The sequence below is a fragment of the Anser brachyrhynchus genome, assembly GCF_964034855.1.
Source record: "Anser brachyrhynchus genome assembly, chromosome: 15".
Lineage (NCBI taxonomy): Eukaryota > Metazoa > Chordata > Aves > Anseriformes > Anatidae > Anser > Anser brachyrhynchus.
The window spans coordinates 11,232,962-11,254,495 of record NC_137733.1 but is presented as its reverse complement, the minus strand read 5'-3'; the positions used below and the strand labels follow the sequence as shown (position 1 = coordinate 11,254,495).

At 43.0% G+C, this 21,534-nt stretch overlaps 1 long non-coding RNA gene across 5 annotated transcripts in view; it reads right to left on the bottom strand.

Annotated features, from left to right (window-relative positions):
* Positions 1–21,534, bottom strand: part of LOC308178274 — a 290,108-nt gene that overhangs the window by 13,644 nt on the left and 254,930 nt on the right. For all 5 annotated transcript variants that reach the window (XR_013939658.1, XR_013939659.1, XR_013939660.1 and 2 more), the window contains one exon: positions 18,473–18,623. This is a non-coding gene — a long non-coding RNA (uncharacterized lncRNA). The remainder of the gene's footprint in view (positions 1–18,472; positions 18,624–21,534) is intronic.

Genomic DNA, 21,534 nt, shown 5'->3' with positions numbered 1-21,534 from the left:
GGGGATCTTCTGTGGGCTCTTGTCTGGCATTTATTTCATCCCTGCATCAGGTCACAAGGTCTGCATTGCAACCAGCACCAGGTAGAGCACAAAAGAAAAATGCATCCCTGCTCGGTAGTCCACCACAGAGACCCTTTCTTTTTTAATGCCAAATGTGTGCTGAATTCTCCTGAATCATTTTAGCCATTGCTTTATCCTTGTCTGCTTAAAGACAAGGAACAAATCTCAGCCCATTTGAAACATAACAGCTGCAATGACTTCAATAGAGTGATGAGTATTTGTTCCAGCAGGAAGTCTTACCCAAAAAATCTCTCCTAACTGTAAGATCCCACTTGCTGCTGAACAGGCTATTCCCTACCACATCATGTTGATGTGGTGGCATGTTTTTAGCAAGCACATTTCAGTAATTCATCAACAGCCCCATGATGACAGTGATGACCATAGTCCCCTAACTCAGCCCATATTGCATCTAGTAATTGTTACTGTGCTTTGAAGTCCTCCATAGGTAGTTCTTCTTAGTGGCCATAGAATGAACAGATTTGTTAAGCTCTGTAAATAAGAATTGAATTCTGCAAAGGGTAAAATACCAGTAAGGGAGGAATTGTTCCAAGGACAGCTTAATCTACAAAAGGCTCACAGTAGTGTGGGTAGTGCTCTGAACCATCGCATTCTCTTAAATAAGAAAAAAAACTGGTGGTGGACAAACACGAACATTTTCACTATGTCTTTATAATCATGTTATTGAATATCTCTCTTTAAAAAAAAAAAAAAGCCAGATGCCATACTATGGTAATGGAGGAGCAAATGAAGCAGCATTGTTAAAACTTTAAAATATATGGCCTTTTTTTTTTTTTTTCCCCCTTAGGAGTGAAAGTTTTCTGTTCAACGGGATGATTCCTACCAAATTTTCTTGGGCTTCAGTTCCCTTGTACTTCCACTGCCTCTTCCCACCATGCCCTGGCCAAAATAGGCCTTCTCCCCATTTTATGCAAGGGCGGATTATGCAGGGGGGTAAGAACTGACAGCAAAAATGCATTTCTGTGCAGTAAACACAGCCTGCAGCCATCGGTTTCTCTCAGCATTGGATAGCAATTATTTCTGTGTAATAGGCAGTCACCCGGTGACCCTCTCCTTCAGCATGCAACGCTTTTGCTGTCAAGTGTTAATCCCTTTGTTAGCTACTCAGCTGCACATTCATTTAGGAGGGCTAATGACTTACACTGTTCCTTCTCTGCATGATTTCAACAGACTTGTAATTAGAGGTGAATGGCATCTTCAGAGGTACGGCAACCACAAAAGGCAGGGGCAAAGTCAAAGTATTTGCCTAATCTCACCATCGGCTACTTCAGTGAATGAAACGATGTGGCTGGTGGCACACAGAGGAAAATGCTGTAGAAAAGGAAAAGCCTTTATTTAAAAAAGGGAAAGGAAAAGGGAAAGAAAAAGGAAAAAAAGGAAAAGGGCAGGGAAACAAAAAGGATAGGGAAAGGAGAGGGAAAAGGAAGAGGAAGAGGAAAAGGAAAGGGAAGAGGGAAAAGGGAAAAGGAAGAGGAAGAGGAAAAGGAAAGGGAAGAGGGAAAAGGGAAAAGGGAAAAGGGAAAGGGTAGGGAAAGGCAAGGGAAAAGGGAAAGGGAAAAGGAAAAAGTTGGTTGTTGGGCACTCAGGAAGCTCAGTGATGAAAAGGAACCTGTTTCAAAATATGTTTTGTCGGGGTGCTAGAGAGCACACTGTAAGATAAATGCCAGTGAGAAGCCTGTTCTCACACAGATTGAAAAAGTAGCGAAAGGTGAAAAGCTTTGTTTTAAAGTGCTGGAGAGCCTTAATCATTAGCAGAATAAGTGTGAGACCTGGAAAGCAAGAAAAAAATGTATTTTGAAGGTGAACTGAAGAACTTTTCATGTACCTCAGCACTGGCTTAGAGATTTGAGCTTCTTTTTTTCATGAAAGCTGTCAATGTCTGCAACACCTCAAGAAATATCCTGCAGCTCTTGCAGCATGTGAAAGCATCCTTTTGAAGGCCAAGTGAATTTTTGTGTGTGTATTACCATCACAGGATTAAGCAGAAAAGTGTAATAGGGAGCCATAGTCCTGACGGATTTGAGATGACCAAAACCATACAAAACCAAGCCTCTTGGTTCTGATGTCTATGCATGGACAAAGGACAGAGACCGCTCTCTTTTGCTCTGAGATGTCACTCCCTTTCCCTGATGGTGTTTGGGGCTGAGGCTGGATCCCAGCAAGGCAAGTTGGCTGCTGCTGTTGCTAGTGGCACTGCAACGGCACTCCGGGGAGCTCTTGCAATGGGCTTAAAGCTCCCTTCCAGCAGAAGCATAGTTTCTCATACCTCCCATAGCTGCATACCGTTTTCTGCTTTCCCTTATTTTTCACTTTTTTTTTTTTTTTTAAAGGTCCTCCTGTGTTCTTCATCTCCTCACCCCTGGCTTCACTGGGCACCGCATGGCCATGGTGGGGCTGCAGACTGCTGCACCACCTCCCTGCGGCGTGACGGCAGCCAGGACTTTTGTCTTTCCTACTTTTTGGAGCTTGGTGTCACTTTTCTTCATATAGATTATGCAAATGTGCATTATCGGATGGTGCTGTATTTGCATTAAGTAACATTGACTTTGGTTCTGTCAGTTACACAGGAGCCAAGCAGAGTGATAGTTTTATGAATTAAAATAATACCCCTATACACTTTCACTAGTGCTTTGAATTCAGGAGCATAATTTCATCAACAAAGACAGAATAAATCAATAATTAATTAATAATTGCTTTAGACTGCTTTTCAGTCTGGTTTTATGATTTAATATATCTCACACAGTTGTCTGATACAATTACTAACATAATTTCATGCTTAAGGAAATATAAATGAAGCAACTGAATGGCAAGCTCGAAAGAAATCTATCATTTGGCTTCCCAACATCCTGCATGCTGTTGTCTACCTATTTTATTTGAAATGCAGCTTGTGTTTTGGAAAGATTTGATCTGAGGACTGCAAGCAGCAGACGCTCCATCCCATCCATGAGGAAGGAGGTCTGGTGGTGACCAGCCATCATGACACAAACTGGGGGTCTTAGTACGCATATGAGGCCGTTTCATTTCCCCTGCCTTTCGTCCCCCTTGGAACACTGCGGAACAGCCCTCCAACCATGTAGAGCAGCTCCAACAGCCTCAGATGAGCTGACACACTTTGGGTTTCCATCTGCCCATCCCGCTCTTTTTAAGAATTTTTCTTGCATGAGCACAGTGCAGTCTATGCAACAGCTGAAGCCCATTTTAGCTGCAACGTGAGCACGCAGCCACGAACACCGCTCATTTCCCTGCAGCCTACTTCCCATCACGCCAGCAGGGACAGACCATTTTGTGGCTGGCAACCCTGGGTAAGATGACTATGGGCAGCTGATGAGGTTGTTTGATTTTGAATGATTTGCGATCTGCTGGTAATCAAACAGTAAATATGTATTTCTGGCTATTTATTTGATCATCTTTATCACTAATGGTACTACTCACCTTTTGAATTATAACAGTAATGTCTCTCCTGCATTGACTAGCTGGCTAGCACTGCCCAGTGGTGTCAGTGTGAAAAACCCTGCGTGCAGTTGCCTGCCTCACAGCTACAGACAGGTACGGCCAGCAGAAACACTAACCTACTTGCTCACTGTTTTTACACGTACATATTCCAAGAGCCTCAGTGGTGCTCAGCCTCACTGTGTGCAGTGGGAGGGGGAAGAAGCATTAATCCCATCTGATTTGAGCCGTAATGATCTTAATGAGAAAAAAAAGAAAGAAAAGTCCACCAAATTCCATAAAGCTTGCTGGGGCTTGGGCCTGTACAGTAAACACGTATATAGTTTTTGCTGTGGTTTGGATGTAATTGGATTGAAGTTTGTTGGCAGCAGCCCACACTTGCTGAACAGTTCACACAACCTGAAACCAAGCAGCTTTGCTTGGTTCAGGTTTAATCATGAATGGTTCACAGCCTCAGTAATGACTCACATTCACTAACTATCCCTTATATGAGATGTGACAAAAGTATATTTCAGATACATGAAGCGTAATTATTTAATGATGAAGTAAAGTTGATTAGGAAGCCTTTAAACTATTAGGCTCTTGGTAGGGTATTTTGCAGTCACTGAATAAATGAACATAATTTAATTCTTAAAAGCTATACAGCTCCTGCTGGCTCTGAAAATGATATGTAGCTAACAAGTTAGGTTTTTTCCTATTATAGAATTCTGTATGCTACAACAAAGAGCATACAGAATTCAATGTATTGCCAGGAAAAACTATTCTTAGTGACTACCCAGGCTAAAAATGATAGAACTCACATATCCAGTAACAATCATGAACCTGACAAATCAAGCTTGTAAGCCTGTGGTGTGATCTGAAAACCTAACAAGCTTCCAAGAAGGATCTCTGGTTTAAAAATACTTTCTTTCTGGATTCTCTCTCTTTTTTTTTTTTATATATGAGATGTGCAAGACAGAACAGCATGAGACCAGCAGGCGAACGGCTGTGCCATTGAAGGAATATATTTCTATATTATGTAGCTGTGTTCCAATTATGAAATTGATCCATGGATAAAAATCCCTTAAGGGTGGCTATTAATGAGATTGCCTGCTCTGAGTGCATCCAGTAATAAGATTAGGTATGCATTTATCCTGAGCAGAGATAAACCAATGACAAGTTCGTGCCAAGATAAGACAGTTTTGAAAGGTAATTAAACATGGGACATAATGTGCGTGCATATGTCTGTGGGAGGTTGCAGGATGGAAAGTCTCAGTTTTCATCTGCAGAAGTGCTTCTAAGTGTAACAGGTAGGGAAAAACAGGCTTTTCACAGTGGTGAGATCAAACTTGAGCTTAAAAATCAAAATATTTGAATCTGGATTTTACAAATCAGCTTTAGGAAATATGCAGGGCCTCTTTGGCTTTTCCTCCACTTACAAAAGCTTGAGAGTACCCTGACAACTACCAGCTGCCCAGCAAGCCAGGACTCCATGCCACACTCGCAGCACGGTGTTGCTGCTATCTTCTGTAGTGCCCGAGCAGTGTCTGGACTCCTCTGCAGCCTCCTGCACTGCCTGCCTGAGGCAAGCCAGATGGGCTCTCTGAGAAAACAGATCTCAAGTATTTCCTGCAGGATTTGCTGTAGAAATACCAGTGCCACAGTCACGGCATTGCATGTGGGTTGCAAAAACTTGTAGTAGGGATTTAACCGGGGTGCTGGGGTGGCACTGGTGGGGCAGCCAAAGCAGCGCAGAGCTCGGCACGTGGAGACGTGCACATAAAGGCCAGGGCGCTCAGCAAGAGCATTTTTGTCCCCACCTTATGGCCAGTGTAACGGCTTGGTTACTCATCATGCTCCAGCAAGACAGCTGAAAGACCTCCTGAAACCCTCTCTTTTTACAATGCTAGGACAAAGTTTCTCCTTACGATGCTGTTATTAGTTCTCTTGCTCCCAGTGCTTTTTGATTGTAGCATCTCCAATGACTGGTGCAGTTTTCTGCAGGTTGCAGAAAAGCCAGAATCCCTCCCCAAGCAGAATTCACTCCTGTACATAAACAACTCAAGCTCGGATCAATTTCTGAATTACCAAGCTGATTAAATGGACCTTAAAACCCTGCCTCTGCTTGCCACACTTCGTATATCTGAACCAGAACCAATTAGCCAGAGCCTCTGCCTGTGCAGCTCAACCCCCTGGGCATTGCTCTGGACATTACAAGGCATCAGGTAAAAATGTGGAGGGGAAGACAATTATAACCTATTTTAGAGTGGTCTCTGGGGAGATAACGGACAATGGCTGGACTATAAAGGTTGGGAATGAAGGTGGGTACTGATATGATTTGTGCGCGCTTCATTTTCTGCCCAGTCAGCTCGCGGTTGCTCTGCAAGCACAGAGAGCAGCTCCCTCTCTCCAGAGGCTCCCGTAAAGCACACCAGGTGCCAAAGCCTTTAAGCAGCACTGTATGAAGAGAACAGGGAGTGCTTCTAATAATGTTTCAGGATGTTTGGAAGAACCCTTAATAATAAGAGTAACAATAGTTCTTAATGAGAGAGTATTTTTTTTAAAAGTACGTGCTTCAAAAATATTGGCATTTCAGTGGTGTGTGAAAATAAAGGAAATTAAGTTGTGTAGGAAATTCCCTTTCCTCATTTTCTAAAACATGAAAACCTCATATTCAACTGTAGCGTCAAACATTCAACTTTCTTAAATTAAATTACTTAAAAAATGTGGGTATTTGACATTTCATCTAGGTGTGCTTGAACTGAATAAATAGGCTTTCACTATGTATTCACAGACCTCAGTGGGATGGCTGTAAGGTTTTTATAAATATCCACTGAATCAGTATTCTGTCCACTAAGTGGCAAGCATAGAAACAGTAGGTAGAAAACGTGACTGAGGAACTCTTGAATGTAGCTGTGTACTTTTAGGAGCCTTTTGGTAAGAAGTTACAAAAAACATATGGTCTCTATTAATAAATATATTTAGCATTTTTCTTCCTAATTTATTCACAGGTAATTATTTGCTTAACTAGCTCAAAGTGGGCCAGAATCCAGTTCTTATCTGCTGTGGAAAGCTGTTACATTTCCCCCTCTGTCAAGTAAAACACCAGAAGCCTTTCGCTGGCCCATCTCATTGGAGAGAAGCTGTGCATATGGCCAAGCAAAGCTGCCCTACTCCTTCTCACTCAAAAATAATTCAGAGGCCTGCCTTTCCATTAAAAACCTTATTACAAAGTACTAAGAAACTCAGTAATTCTGAAAAAAAAAAAAAAAGGAAGAAATAATGGTTCAGCTGCTCCTCCCATTAGGCTGCTTACTCCCTGCCAGGACAGCTGGTTCTTCTAAGGCTGTCCTTTTGTGTCACACATGGACAGGCTCAGTGCTCAGCAGTGGCATAAATTCTCCTAATCAATACTCTGAAGCATCAATTTTATCTTGCCTCTGGGAGTGCTGTATTCAAAAATTGAAAAAAAAATAAAAATCATCTCACTCCTAAATTAGCAACAGAGATTTACTAGTTGGCTGCAAGACGTCCGGGCTCTTTCTGAAAACTCTTGACACATTTCTATGTCCTTCCTTCTCTGCCCCCTCCAGTAATCAGGATCCCAAAGTGTGTGTTTTCTGATGAGGATTAAGCCATGACCCGTGCATGATTGCAGGAAATAAGCCTTTAAAATATGCCTAAGTGCTCTGCTTGTTTGAAGTTACTGATCCTTAAAATAGATGTCTGAAAAAATGTGTAATTTCAAATGTTTCTGCAGATATTGTTCCAGTATGTGTAACAAGGAGACACATCAAGCCAAGTTACATCAGTTATGCTCCATTATATCATGAACTGAGCTAAATGAATCAAAATATACAGTAATACTTCAAGTGAAAATGCAAGCCTTGTACAGTTTCTTTCCCTAGATACTACTTAGAGAGCATTAAAATACCAAGTGTGGTGGGGGGGCAGCATTTTAGCTATTTGCCAGAAATCTTTTCACCATACAGAGTATTTCATGTATTGTGAGAAAGGATGAATAATTGCTCCCTGTTCATTTTCTTGGTATCAGTCATGATTTGACAGCCCACTAGGATATCCTCAGCCACCAAATTGTATGACATCGGTTCAGCTCACCTCGTATGGACCAGTTCTTCCTTCCAGCTCCCCCTTGTTTGCCTGCTCTCCATAATTTCTTGATCACAAGTTGGGGGGGTTGCAAGCTGGTACACCACAGATTGATTTAACTGAAATTAAGAATTGCCATTGTTTTGTGCTTTGCCACTTTCTGCTTTATTCCTAGCATGGGGCCCCTGGTTGATGGCCGCTGAGCTTCAAGTCGTTTTTGTGAGGATGATGCGCAGTGACTCCAAGCTCTGTTCCCTAAATAGGTTTAGGATTATACAGTGAGGCTGTGTAAACCAAAAAACAGCAGAACCAGCACAGAAACACAAGGCAGAGAGCTGTTTCTTCCTCTCTTGTGTCTCAGTGCATGAAGAAGTTGTGGGAAGCTCCAGAAATCGGGGAGAATGGCGAGAGACCGAAACTTTTCATGGAAACTGAGTTTCCACTTGTTCTGTGACCTCTCTGCTCAGAGATGGTGGGAAAAGATTTTTTTTTCTTTTTTTTTTTCAAGGACCTTTTGCCCCCATTGAGATATTTGTCATCAAGTGCTACCAGTGAAAGGAGCTGATGCTTTAGGAATCCTAAGGTACTCTGCCATTTATAGGCTGCTTCCCGCTTGCTCACCTTACAGGTGAAGCTCTTTTGTATGTATTGAGTATACAGATAGTAGTGGTAGAATAGTATTGCTCCCTCCTCATTAGTCTCCCAAGGCAGAACATCAGTTTGTCCTACTTAATGCTACTTTAACCCTAACCAAGCCACAGAATCACAGAATACCCCGAGTTGGATGGGACCCACAAGGATCCCTCAGCCAAGATAAGTTCAAAGTTTCACCTTTCCTGAAGTGCTCAGCCCTCTCATGCCTGTGTGCATACAAGCTCATGAGAAAAACATTTCAGGCTTTTCCACAGCAATGATCAAAGCAAATCACAAATGCAATGGACTTCAAAGAAAAGGGCAATGGCCCAGGCCTCACTCTGAGGCAGTGTGCACAAAACCGGCAGCTACATCGCCCCAGGGAGAGGAGAGGAGCAGAGCTCTGCCGCAGACCGGTTTGTAGTTGGTCTCATCTACTGGCAAAGAATGGTCATAGCCGTGAGCAGCCACAGCTACAGGCCACTGTGGGCCACCTCAGAGCCCCACAGCAGTAGTTCAGATGCTGCACGCTACTTATTTGCAATGTTATTTGAATCCAACCTACTAATGTACATCGCTGACAGACGAGAGAAGAGGACGCACTGCTTGCTCTGAGCCAGCACTGGCAAGCCGGGAGGTGAAAACTCAAGAGTTTCACTTAGGAGAGCTAAAGCCTCCATTTCTGCACATTGTGGTGCCTGTACAATCACGGAGAAATAAATCTTGGTTAAATTTTTGATGAGCCTTCGGCTGCTCTAAATAATTAACTAGGACTTCTCTCATTTCAACACGGGTGCAACTTTTCATGTTTCAAACGTTTCCTGCCTTAATCCCAAGGGAATAGCTCAAGTTATTCAGGTCACTTCTTTTATTTATTTATTTGTAGCATCACCAGTTGAAACACATATTGAACCTTCATGCAGGGAACGGAGAAAGCAGTTTCCTTTTGATCTCATTCCAGGTAAATCCCCGGGGGAGCATGTGTCTCGTTTCCAGTAGCTGAATAATAGAGATTGATAGGTTAATCAGTTCCAGTACAATTTATGGAGTAATAGTGTGCACTCACATCTGAAGTTTTGACATTCCCCGAGTCCAGGATGTTTCAAAGATGATTGTGGGATAGCATAGGGTAGTTTTTGAAAGACGGATGCATTAATGAGCATACCCCTGTATCCCCTCATGTAAAATATGGCAGACTGATCCCACTTTTGACGTACTGATTGTATGACAGGGCAAGTAGTGAAGTCAGTCCTTTTTCACCACCATGTAACAGCACAGAAATGAGGTCTTAAAAACACTCATTCTGTCCCTTCATTAAGTGTCAAAAGGAAATCGGATATTGTTTTACGTGGAAACCAGGCCATCTTGTAAGCATATGAAGTGGGCATTAAGTATACTAAATATTGGATTCAGGACCGTAATGAGGGGCTTTGATCTCCTATCATAAGACTCAGATGTGAAAATTGGACTCTGAAAGCAGATTAGTAACTTAGCACCTTCCTAATGACTCCATTCAATCGCTGTTCAAAAAGTCACAAGCTGTGCCTGGAGTCATGCTAAAAAAATTGAAAAAAATAAAAAAATAACAGCCAAAAAAAAACCCAACACCCTGCAATATAGAATTAGCAGTGTCCAGTCTGCATCTCCAGTTTTCTGCTAAGGAAGGCAGAGACCTGCTGGTATGGTGGTGAAAATCTGGCTTCACACCACACCTCAGCACAGCTGTCCTGCAGCCCCTCAGCACTCACCCTGATGGCCTCTGGGCTTCAACATCCCACCTACAAAAAAAATCTGGGGCTGCCTGCATCACTTGAAGGCATCGTGGGCAAACAAACAGATCTGAAATTGCAGAGGGCTTCGAGAATATTACAGACATAGGAGCCGATTGCACTCTCAGCTGAATTTCTAACAAAGGCCTACCCGGGGCTTTCCAACTTGTCAATAAATCCAGGACTGATGATCTCAGGCCGTGCCGTTTTGTAACTCATTACTTTAGGCACCAAAGCCAGGAAGCTCTTCTAGTCCTCCATGACTTTCTTTTTTTCCATGGGTGGTAGGGACTGTATAAGCCTGAGCCATTTAGTTATTTCCCAGGAACCTTGGTTACTGTTGTTCAGTAGTTAGCATAACCAAGTTTCTATACACACCGCTTTCACTAATTTGTCCCCTTTTGCAGTGAAAACTGTCATACCGGCTAGATTTAAAATGCACACTGCCTGAGAAGAAGCCTCCTGAGAAGTGACAGGTTGAGGGCAGCGCTCCGCCGGGAGGAGAGCACTTCAGACTGAAGGCGGGTGCTCTCGTGTTCCTGCAGTGAGGCTGGCAGAGCCACATGGTGGTTGAGCTGGAGAACAAGATTTTCTTCAAAAAAATGTCCTTTGGTGCTATCAAGTTCTACAACCAGTTTCACTCAATTGCATACATGTGGATAGCCACGGGTCAAAATTAATTTCTTTTTTATTTGATGGTGTTGTTGCCAGTATGCATATTTAGCCATAGGTACTGAGAGCATCAACCGTGACCGAGAAGATCAGGAACAACAGAGCTGGGTATAATAAACTGCTGCAGTCTCACTCTCAGCAGTTAAGTTTCTTTACTCCAGCTGAGCACTGACCCATTAAAAGCTGAGTCAGAAGCACCAGCTCGCAGCAGAGGCACTGAGGCTTTCTTCTTCTGCGAGCACTGCACAAACAACCCGGGTCTGAGCCACTCACACTCCACGCTGCCGCAGATACAAAGGTTGGCACTGACTGCACAGCCAGACAAAACGCTGCCTTTCTTCTCCGGCAATTCATCTTGATGGCAGCCAGGTGTGTCCACCTTGGTCAGGTGGCCAAGAAGCCTCCCAGTGCTCAGGACCTGAATTTGGCCTCAGGTCCCTGCATTCATTTCGTCCTTGTGCCAGACACATCTGTGCTTGGTCACTGAGGGCATTTGAGACTCCCCGAAGCTTTCCATCATCCTCATGGAGACAAACTAAATATATTTGGAAATCTGGCCTTTAATCTGCCTCTGCTGCAATTCTCACTCCTCTTCTTGTTGCCTTTTTGTGTCTAGCCTAGTGTAAACATAATCTCCCCTCTGCAGCTGCTCTCTCTCAAGCTATGTGCTCGTGGCACGATAGGACCCCCGATGGCATTTAAGAGCCAGTGGAATCCGAAGAAGAAAAACAAACCTCCCTGTTATCTCAGCATCTACACTATTCAGGCTTTTTCAGCTTAATTTTTATACATCCCCACGTGATAGTTCACCTACCATTTCTGTGGTCTGAGGCTGATGTAGATTTACCATATTGTCATACTTTCTATTTCAATGCCTCTTGAGTGTGATTTATTACAATGACAGACCACACTACAGTTTGCAATGCAGGGCTAATTCATTCCCACTTTTTAATACAGTTCCTCACATCATCTCCAGCATTTGGGAGAATATATATTTATTTGAATCACCGTGTCCTGAATATATAATAGTTTTTTTTCCTAGGTGAAACTTCCTTTTAATGGAAGCTGGGTCATGAGAGAGCAATTATTTGAGTTATGTGCACGTTACAGGATAATTTAAAATCAGCTTTCAGGTCAATCTTTTTTAATTATCTATTTTATCAACTGTTTTTGACTAGCCTTTTAAATAATTGTGTTTGCCTAATACCTGGAAATGTAATTGCTTTTAGACATCCTTTATTCTGATCTTGGCATCAGTGTCTTTCTCTGCATACTGCGCATGTTTGCACCTGTCTGCACGGTGACAGATTTGTGATGACAGCTTGTATAACTTATTTATAAAATGATAAATTATTTTTGAATTTCTTTAAGTTCACAGACTGGAAATATGGAGAAACACCTGCTTGCTGCAGAAGGCTGAAAAGGATCTGCTAAGTCAAAGGGAAACGATGTGGATTGGTGAAGAGCACATTTCAAAAGAAACAAACCCCCATGGGCCATCCTTACGCTGGTCCGAGTTTCAGGGAGGGCTCCCTGGATGCAATTTTGGAGTTACCAAGTCCCAGTTGCTGGAGCCAGAGTTCCTGGGGAACATTCCCAAAGGCTGTGGTCCATGGGAGCCAGTGTGGAGAAACGGTCTCCTCCTGGAGTCAGCTCAGAGCATGAACCAAGTGCAAGTGCTTTGAGAGCACTCCAAGGTCAGCTGGAGCCAAGCTCCTCCTGTGCTTCAAACGCGTCTGCTCTCCTGCATCTGTCCTGCAAGGAAAATCCCTCCTCATTGTCCTTCCCTTTGTGTGTGCTTGAACAAAGACTTCAGCACGTGGCCCAGCGTTGTTTCCATCTCAGCATTAAGCGTGCTGTCACTGTAATTGCGGTAGGAGTGTCACTGCGAAGCCATCTTGTTAACATAAAAGGATTGGTTCATCAGCCGGCGGTTACACTAGGTAATGGAGCCTAGGATGTCCAGCTGATGTACTATAGAAAGAGTAACGAGATCCTCCGGTAGCAATTAGTCCTCATTCCCAGCACTGCAAGCAGGAACAAACAAGTGAATTGCCTTGTAGGAGCCGTAAGTGGACAGAACAAATACCACAGGCACAGACTGTGCCACACAGCCGGAGAGCTGGTACACCAGTAAAGGACTAGTAAGGGAACATAGCACGTTCCAGGTGTGCTCCAACCTGCTGCTACAGCAGCAGAGCACTGGTTTGGGGAAGTCTGTGCAGGACAGCTGGTTTCTCTGCATACATGCTCATGAAAAGAGTCATGATAATAACTAGCCATTGGCTTAAATGTAAATAAGATTGAATAGGGGTTATTGAGCAAGGCAAAAGCCCATCTCTTCTCTTATTCCATTGCAGTTTTGGTCATTTCTGTGATTTCTTTTGAGTCATACAGGTAGTACTGCTGTCTGCTCATTTTAGAGGTAGTGATTCCCAGAGCTGGGGCTGCAACTCTACCAACTGCTGAGCATCCTTACAGTGCCAGAGCAGCAGTGTTCAGAGGATGTGTATTTGGACAGTCAGTGAAAATACATCCTCATGCCCCAGCTGATGGTGTGGTTCTGCATTTAAAAAGAATTTATCAAGTGTCTGAATTAAGCCTCTGTAGCCATGTCTCTCTCATAGACTTCTTAGATTACCCATTACTCACCTTTCTCACAAAGTTACTCTCACAGTCACTTTTAGGCACAATAAAGATACTTATTGGCATCACTCAAAAATGGTATTGGTTTGAATTTAGCATTCTGAAATCCTAATCATAGAAACATCCACTTACCAGCTATCTAATGGCTTCTTGGTTAGATAACAACTTCTTTTCTAATCTGATGTATTGGCTTCATATTGTCCAGGTCTGTTCTTGGTTTCATTAAGCAACTTAATGAACTATTTAACTTAGCCTTAACTATGTAAGTTAGCATTTCTGACCCATAGTATTCTGAACTGCGTTCAGGTTACCATTCGACATCAGTGTTTAACTTCTGTGCCAGCTCTGGTTAATGTTGTGTACTGGTCAACCTGCTAGGTAGGTAGAAAACGACCACTTTGGTGTTAGACCAAGTCTGATTCAGACCTGAACGTTTAATCCTACAACACCCATAATAAGCAATACAGCATCATATCAATTACTACGAAATTAGCTGCAGAATTGCTGCTGGATGCAAATGTACATAGCATTGACATTTATTTTCCTACTGAGAAAGACTTAATTTTATTTTTGAGAGTGACTAAGATATTGGCATAGGGCTTTGTGCTTTTCAAATTGTCTCTAGTTGAGAAATGAACTATCCCTCAAGGTAAATTAAATGAGCCTTTTTCTTTGTTCTTTCAATCCTTCTGCTAGAAGCCTAGTGCTGTTCAGCTGGAATTGCATGCAAGTCAGAGATACACAGGTCGCTCCTTTGAGTATTGATTTCCCAAAAAGCACAGAGGCAAAGAAAACCTAGCAAGAATAAAGCTATACAATTCAAAATATTTGCACCGTCAGGAGAAATGCAGGTATTTACTGTGCTCATGGTGGAATATGACTTTGTCAGGCCAAGTGATAAGGCACTCAGTAGCTGCAGTTTCAGGAGTTAGAGTGTGAGGGGATATGTGAACTTGCAGAAAAGATACTGGCAGAAAGTCCCAAGACCTAGGGATCATCCCCACACCTGACATCATACCCTTAGGAGGCAAAATTTTGCCTCCACTTGTACCCACTCACCCTGCCTGCAGCATCAATTTCATTGCACTTCACAGGGGGCCTGAGCAGCATGTTCTCAACAGACTTTGCAAACACAGTGGTGTGTCTCCATCCACCCAAAACCTTCTTCCTGGCTTTATCCTTCCCAGTGAAAAACAGTGTCATGTACATAGGGTAAATTCAACTTCAACCCAGCCCAGAACCAGACCTGTTTGAGTGTGCTCACCTTTACCTATTTGCCTTCAGTCCTGCAATAGAAAAGCTGCTACCATGACTTCTGTGCTTGCACGCTTGTCCTGTCCCCTGCTTCTGTATGTTTTTATATTCTGCCCCTTCAGAACCGTTTTCTAGTTGCAAAAACATTTTGCTTGTTTCTGTTGGCATCCTACTTATCTGTGAGTGTGAATGTGCTTGTCTGTGCACGTATTTGTGCTTTTTCCATATATTTGTGTATATGACTGTCTATTTGTATTTCACTTGTAATTGTTTCCTTCCGGCTGCTCTGCAAAGCTGTAAATATTCCAATTTCTTCTGGCACATACAAGCAGTTGCGATTACAACCATGCAAGTTTGGAGCTAACAGCTGACATTCATTTCTGATCAGAACTTCTGTGGGAAGCCTGCCTCTCCTAGTCTGTATTTGGTAAGAAAAACAAGGTTTTTCACAAAAGATAAATCTGCGGTGGCTTGCACTTACCAATGGATGTGCTGAACTCTGAGAAAAGTGAGCTGAATGCTAGGACTGAAGTTGCACAATGTTAAGCTGAATGTCACAAATACATTTTTAGGTAGAACTATGTCAGGATCAGGGAGCTACATTGATTTTTTGAAATTCCAGAGGTTCTACCTAAATAGTAGAATGATGTAGTGAAAATACATGGAAAAAGATGTAAAAATGTATTCACATAGATCAGATTTTACTGTAATCACACTCTCTCTATATAAACAGATGTTTGTAGCACTTGGTCCTGAAATGGTGCAAAGCTGAAGAGCACCAAAGAAGGTAGATTGCTTCATTTTGCTTTGAAGTGCAGCTTTATCAATACTTCAACTAATTCTATGTTTTCATATCAAAACCACCACTGTCATTAGAGACACATCACTTGTAAAAAGAATTCATTGAAGGAGTCTCTCATTTCTCTTGCTCTTCCGCTACCCACGAACAGATTACATGAATCTAGACCCAGTTTCATTAAAAATAAATAAATAAAATAGAAAAAAAAACATTAGAAAAAAATGGTAGGACTGATATTAAAAATCTTGGGAGCTAGACTGAAGGTCACACTGTGACACTGAAACTCCAGTGCTGAATAGGTAAGGCTAAAAGACCAAGTAACACAGATGATGGAGATTTCAAAGCAAACGATTTCTCTGACACTTAAAAGGATTTCTCCTGTGCTCAACCAGTTGTGCTGCCAGGACTTCAGAAGGGAAGCTGTTCCCTGTCTGCTCTGCATTTCAGCAGTGCTTAATTTAACCCAACTTCAGCCACTGGGCCTGAAACAGCCTCAGGCACTTGGGAGATTCTGTACGATAAAACATAGATTTGCTTATCTATTTAGTATTCATTGTTCAAAGTCTGGAAAATAGGTGAGTGAAATCAGGCTTCACTGGCTGGAAACAACCACAGTTCGTGAAGTGCCCTTTGTTTACTGCGCAGTGTGAAAGCCAAACACACAGCAGTCCACCAGCAGCCAAACTAATGGCTCGGCTTCAGGGCTCAGGGCTGAGTGTCAGGGGACAGCTCCTCAGAGGTGCTTGATTGCTATGAAGAGATCCCAAACAACAAGCTTGGCCCTTAAGCAGCAGCGCTGAGGTGCCAGTACGTGTCCCTCACCCTGGGGTCTTTGCCTTCTGCATGGCATCTGTAACTCCATGCACGAGACCCAGAAACCTCTGTTCCTGTGGGCAGCAAGGGGGATGCAGGAGCCAGCACGGGCCAGACAGGCCAGATGAACACACCCAGCAACGCACCAGGGGCTGCTTTTGTGGCTTTTACAACTGTTTGCCCACAAAGCTTCTGGGGAAATGAAGCTGCAGCTTCCAGTACTGTGAGCTCAAGCTCTTATTTCTTGGTCTAGCAGCTGCATTGCAAGCCTGAGCTCTTGCAGGAAGGGCAAGTCGTGCAAAGGCTGCACTCTGGTGTGCGCTGAACTTTCAAATGAATAATAGCCAGTCTAGGTCCAGACAGGGCCATTATGACATATATTAAGTCAATACAGCATAGAGTCCTCTGCATTTTTGTCCTGATCTGCAGAAATTAATTGTATTCATAAGAGCTCCAGGGGGGGCTACAGACTAAATGCAATTTTGGTGAACTATTGGAGGTCTTTTTTGGAAAGGACCGTGAATGTTGCTGAGCAAGTGCTTGGGATGAGATGCCATTTGTACAAAGCGTGTCCTGAACAGTGGAGAGGGACCTGGAGTCTCTGTAGTGAAGCCACTGTGTGAGTGTCCTGGTTCCAGTTAGGACAGAGTTAATTTTCCTCCTAGTAGCTGGTAGGGTGCTATGTTTTGGATTAGGATGAGAAGAGCGCTGATAACATGCTGATGTTTTAATTGTTGCAGAGCAGTGTTTACACCAGGCCAAGGACTTTTCGGCTTCTCGCTCTGTCCTGCCAGCGAGCAGGCTGGGGGTGCAGCAGGAGCTGGGAGGGGACAGACCCAGGACAGCTGACCCAAACTGGCCAAAGGGGTATTCCATACCATCTGACGTCATGCTAAACAATATATAGGGGTGGCTGGCCGGGGTGGGGGGCCGGCTGCTCAGGGATAGGCTGGGCATCGGTCAGCGGGTGGTAAGCAATTGCATTGTGCATCACTTGTTTTCTTACACATTATTATTATTAATACTATTATCATTATCACTATTATTATTATTATTATTATTGTTATTATTATATTCCTGTCTTAATAAACCGTCTTTATCTCAACTCACCGGCTTCACTTTCCCATTTCTCTCCCCCATCCCAGAGAGGGAGGGGGGAGGGTGAGCGAACGGCTGTGTGGTGTTTAGCTGCCAGCCGGGTTAAACCACAACAGTGAGGCAGGATGCAGCAACCAGCTCTGCTGAAACCCTTCCAGAGCTCTGTGTTGCTGTGCTTTATTTCTGTTAGGGCTTAACACTAACAGGGTAGACACACAGGTCCACCACCATGAAACAAGACCTTTTGGCAATTGGAGGTGGTTTTAATAGCATGGACATTAATAATCAATTCTACTCTACTACTGGGCTATTCACAACCATTTACTTTGTCTCCACAGAATTAGAAAAAATAACTACCACCCCTTTGGGATTCAATATTCAAACACAAATAACTTATCTGCAATTAATTAATTAATTAATTTTTTTTTTAGCACTATCAGAAAGAACTGGGACTGCTTAAGCTTTTGCTGATTGAATTTAGCATTTGGCTTTAAGAACAAGGGTGCGGTCAGGTCCTTCTGCTCCAGCAGCAGGAGCAGCAGGGATGTGCTTGCAGAGGGCTCTGCTTTCTGACAGTGCTGGCTCGGGTTTGCTGCAACACAGCTTAAGCCTTCCCAGGAGCAGAAGGGTGCGCAGGAAGAAAAAGCACTGAAGCACTGGGGAAAATTTGTGTCTGCATCAGTGTTTGTGACTGTTTTGATATCTTTTTTTAGGAAAATGAGAACAGATTTATAGGATGTTTATGAACATGGGTGCCTAATTTTCTGAGGCTGCCTTGAGGCAGACACTGTGCTAACTCTGAAGAGGCATGAAGGAGGTAAATATGAAAGGGCTGAACAACACCTGCTGGTTGCATATTAGACGCTGGCAGGCGATGTTTCTTGCATAATATTGCCTGTGAAACTGAGATGAGGCCCCAAGATTTTTTTCGAGGCTATGTAATGAAACGAGGCTAAAATCACAGTGTTAACTTTGTCATATCAAATGCATTTTGGATTATATCACTGCGTGCACTTGTAATTCATTCTTTTCATTTTCACAGGCAACATGACCTTGAACAAGAGATATGCTGTAGGACCACAGTAATGACTAGATAAGTAACACACAAGCAATCCTTAATACAGGAAAAATAAAGAAAAAATTATTCTTTTTATACCCATCTAAAACTTACCTGGCTGTCCTTTAATTGCTCTGCAGGACATGAAGAGACACACGGGTTGCCAGTTTTCTGTACTTGAAGAAATGCAGAAGAAGATGCGTAACTTTGTGAAGTGCAGAAGACTCCGGGTGCCGATGATGCCAGTCCCATCCCTGCCGTACTGCTGCAATGAGATGAACAGGTTGAAGGTTGCAAAATCTGTAGTGAGAGGTACTGCCAGGAGCAGAACTGAGAGCCCGTGAAAAAATGGAAAAAGCAGATAAAGCTGCTTCCTTATCAACAGGTGGATCTGGAAGTTTTACAGCTCTGCTTTCTGTACCATTCTAGGTCAAATGAACAATTTAACAACTGCTTACGTATCTCCTATCAAAACCTGCAGGGTGTACAAACAGCCTCTGACCATTTCCGAAGGAAGGAACAGATTTCCCAGACACTGTGGGGCTGGATAATCTTCTGACTGGGCACCCACCACTGCAGAGACTGGTATTTAAAAAATCAGACACCAAGAATTTCCAGTCCTGGTCCGTACCCAACAGGCTCCTTTGGTTGAAGCCTTAATCCCACCGTTAGGCAGAAGGCCTGTTAAAACAGTATGGATTTGGACATTCTTTCTGCTCTGCCACCTTTCGCTGTGTGCTCCCCACCCAGCACGGCGTGTCTTAGCAGGCGGCCACGACTGAGTCGCTGCATTTCAAGGTGAGAAGGGCTAGGGGAGGGCAGTGACACTTGGACACGATGGTCTGACTCTGCACATCGATGGTGGGTGCCCTGTGGGCCCCATGGAGCAAAGCCTCCCTCCCCGTGCCTTAGTTCAGGGTTCAGAAGCAAGTGGCCACGCTGTTCTTCCTGTACCTACAGCACTTCACGCGCTATAGCTACTGTCAGATGCCAGGCACAAATTCATTTTCTTTTGTAACCGCTAATCTCTTTATAACAGCATTTCTACATAAATTAATGAAAGATCAGAATATAAAGATGTTCAATTTTGATTATTTGCCCATTTACAGGAAATTCAGTTAAAACTGTTTAGTTTTATCATCGCTAGACAAAGTAAGCATGACAGGATATTCTAGCCTCTGGATTATGTAGATAACACACAGAAATGTCATTTACATTTTCATTCTTTTCACAGAGCAACAAACCCAAGCTTGCAAGCAAATTAAAATTCCGAACTTAATTGGATTTTTATATTCTCTTTAAACAGGTAATATTGTTTTTCTTCTTTTTATTATTGTATCTGAACACTGGATTTCATTTTGAGAGTGTGCCACCAAAGGTGAGAGGCCCTCTGCGCTAAATGCTTCATTTAACACCATTAAAATCTACCTTTCCTCAACACATTTGAGGATTAAGATTGCTGAATACCAGTATTCAGTATTATCATTAAACATGAGAAAAGCTATAGAAAATTATTTTTGTGTATGCATGAAAGTACATGCATATATATAAACACGAGCACATGCACACTCATCTATATATTTGCATGCCTGTGCACTGAAGCATATATTTATATCTATAGCTATGCATGCAAATATAGAGACAGTTTTCCAATAATTTATCCCTGCATGCTCATACATCTGCCATAACTTCACAGACCATTTAAGAAATAAAAGACGTTTTTTGAGTATTTCTGAAAGTCTACTGTGTATGAAAACAATACAGATTATTCTTCATTTCCCTTCTTTTTTGGTTTGCCATGAGTTTGACCAAGCCTGATATTGCATTTACGACCCTGCCCCTGGTGTCATTCAAGTGCAAGCAGCTCCTCTGAGACTACAGGCTGCGAAGCGCGGGTCTCCCACTGTGCATGGGGGAAAGCCTTTTTTGAGGGCAGAATAAGAAACATCCTGGAGAAAACTTCCTTAAGCCGTTCATATTTTCATTGAAGACGCCGCCAAGCATGGGGCGCTGAGACCATTTCTTGGCTCGCTGCTCCCTTTGAGCGTTCTCAGCACAGCGGGTGAGCCGGGAGGCACGAGGCCGGTCCTGTTGTGTCCCAGGGAAACACGGCTGTGCTTTATCCCAGGGTGACAAAGGTCTGCTCGCATATATACATATTCCCATTCATCTAATGAACACTCCATGACCCCGAAGAAGTCACTGAGGCAGAAGCTTGATTCAGAAAGCCTCAGTGCTACACAACTGCAGTTGGACTAAGCCCAGCTCCTCCTTTGCTCCGGTTACTTCTGGTCAATGCGTGTCAAACATCGCGCTTGCTACTAAAAAACCTCTACAGTGCAAATCTGTACAGGGTGAGGCACAAGCAGAAAGGCAGCTCTGACTGAGGGCCTAATTATAAAGCTGCCAGTATCTTTGGGAAATACTGGACCGCAAATGTCAGCTCATCAGCAGGGGTAGGAGCATTCTGGTGGAAATACAGAATTCTCTACATTAAGTCCCTGCCTTCCACGTTGTATCATTTTCAAGTGCGTGACCTAAAAGCGATAATGCCAGACATCTTTGCATGTGTTTGATGCCGATTTCAACACCTGCCACAAGCTACATAAGTGTGTAAATTAAAAATGTACTTTGCCTCCTTCATGCTGACCTTTCCCGCAGATTATTAGTTGCATTACATCTACCTGAGCTAGAAACCCCACACATCCCAGTCAGCAAATCCCTTGCACTGGTTCAGGACTTTTATCTCGTTTTACAAGTTTTGTTTATTATAAATTGCAACTTGCGTGAAGGTTTGGAGTAACTTCTCGAAAATAAAGCTTTTCCACATAAATCCACACTCAAGCAATAAAGACAGAAGCAAGGAATGAAATTCAGTTTAGTGTTACTGCTTTCTCAAATTTTTGTCTGGCCAGATCTCTTAATTCCCTTGGATTTCAGAAGCAAGAGTACAAGTCTGTCAAAAACCCATTTTTGTGTTATTTCCAGCCAATTTAAAGCAAAAAAAAATATTAAATGAATATATAATGGGAAAACCTGCTCCCCCAGGACATTAAGTCCCACCTTTGTAGCCATCAAAGGTTGGTCTAATTCAAGTTGCTCTGGCACAACTGTAAAATTTGCTCTGACATGGTTACTTACCTCAGCCACGTGGCACTTTTCTCCTCTGATTAGCC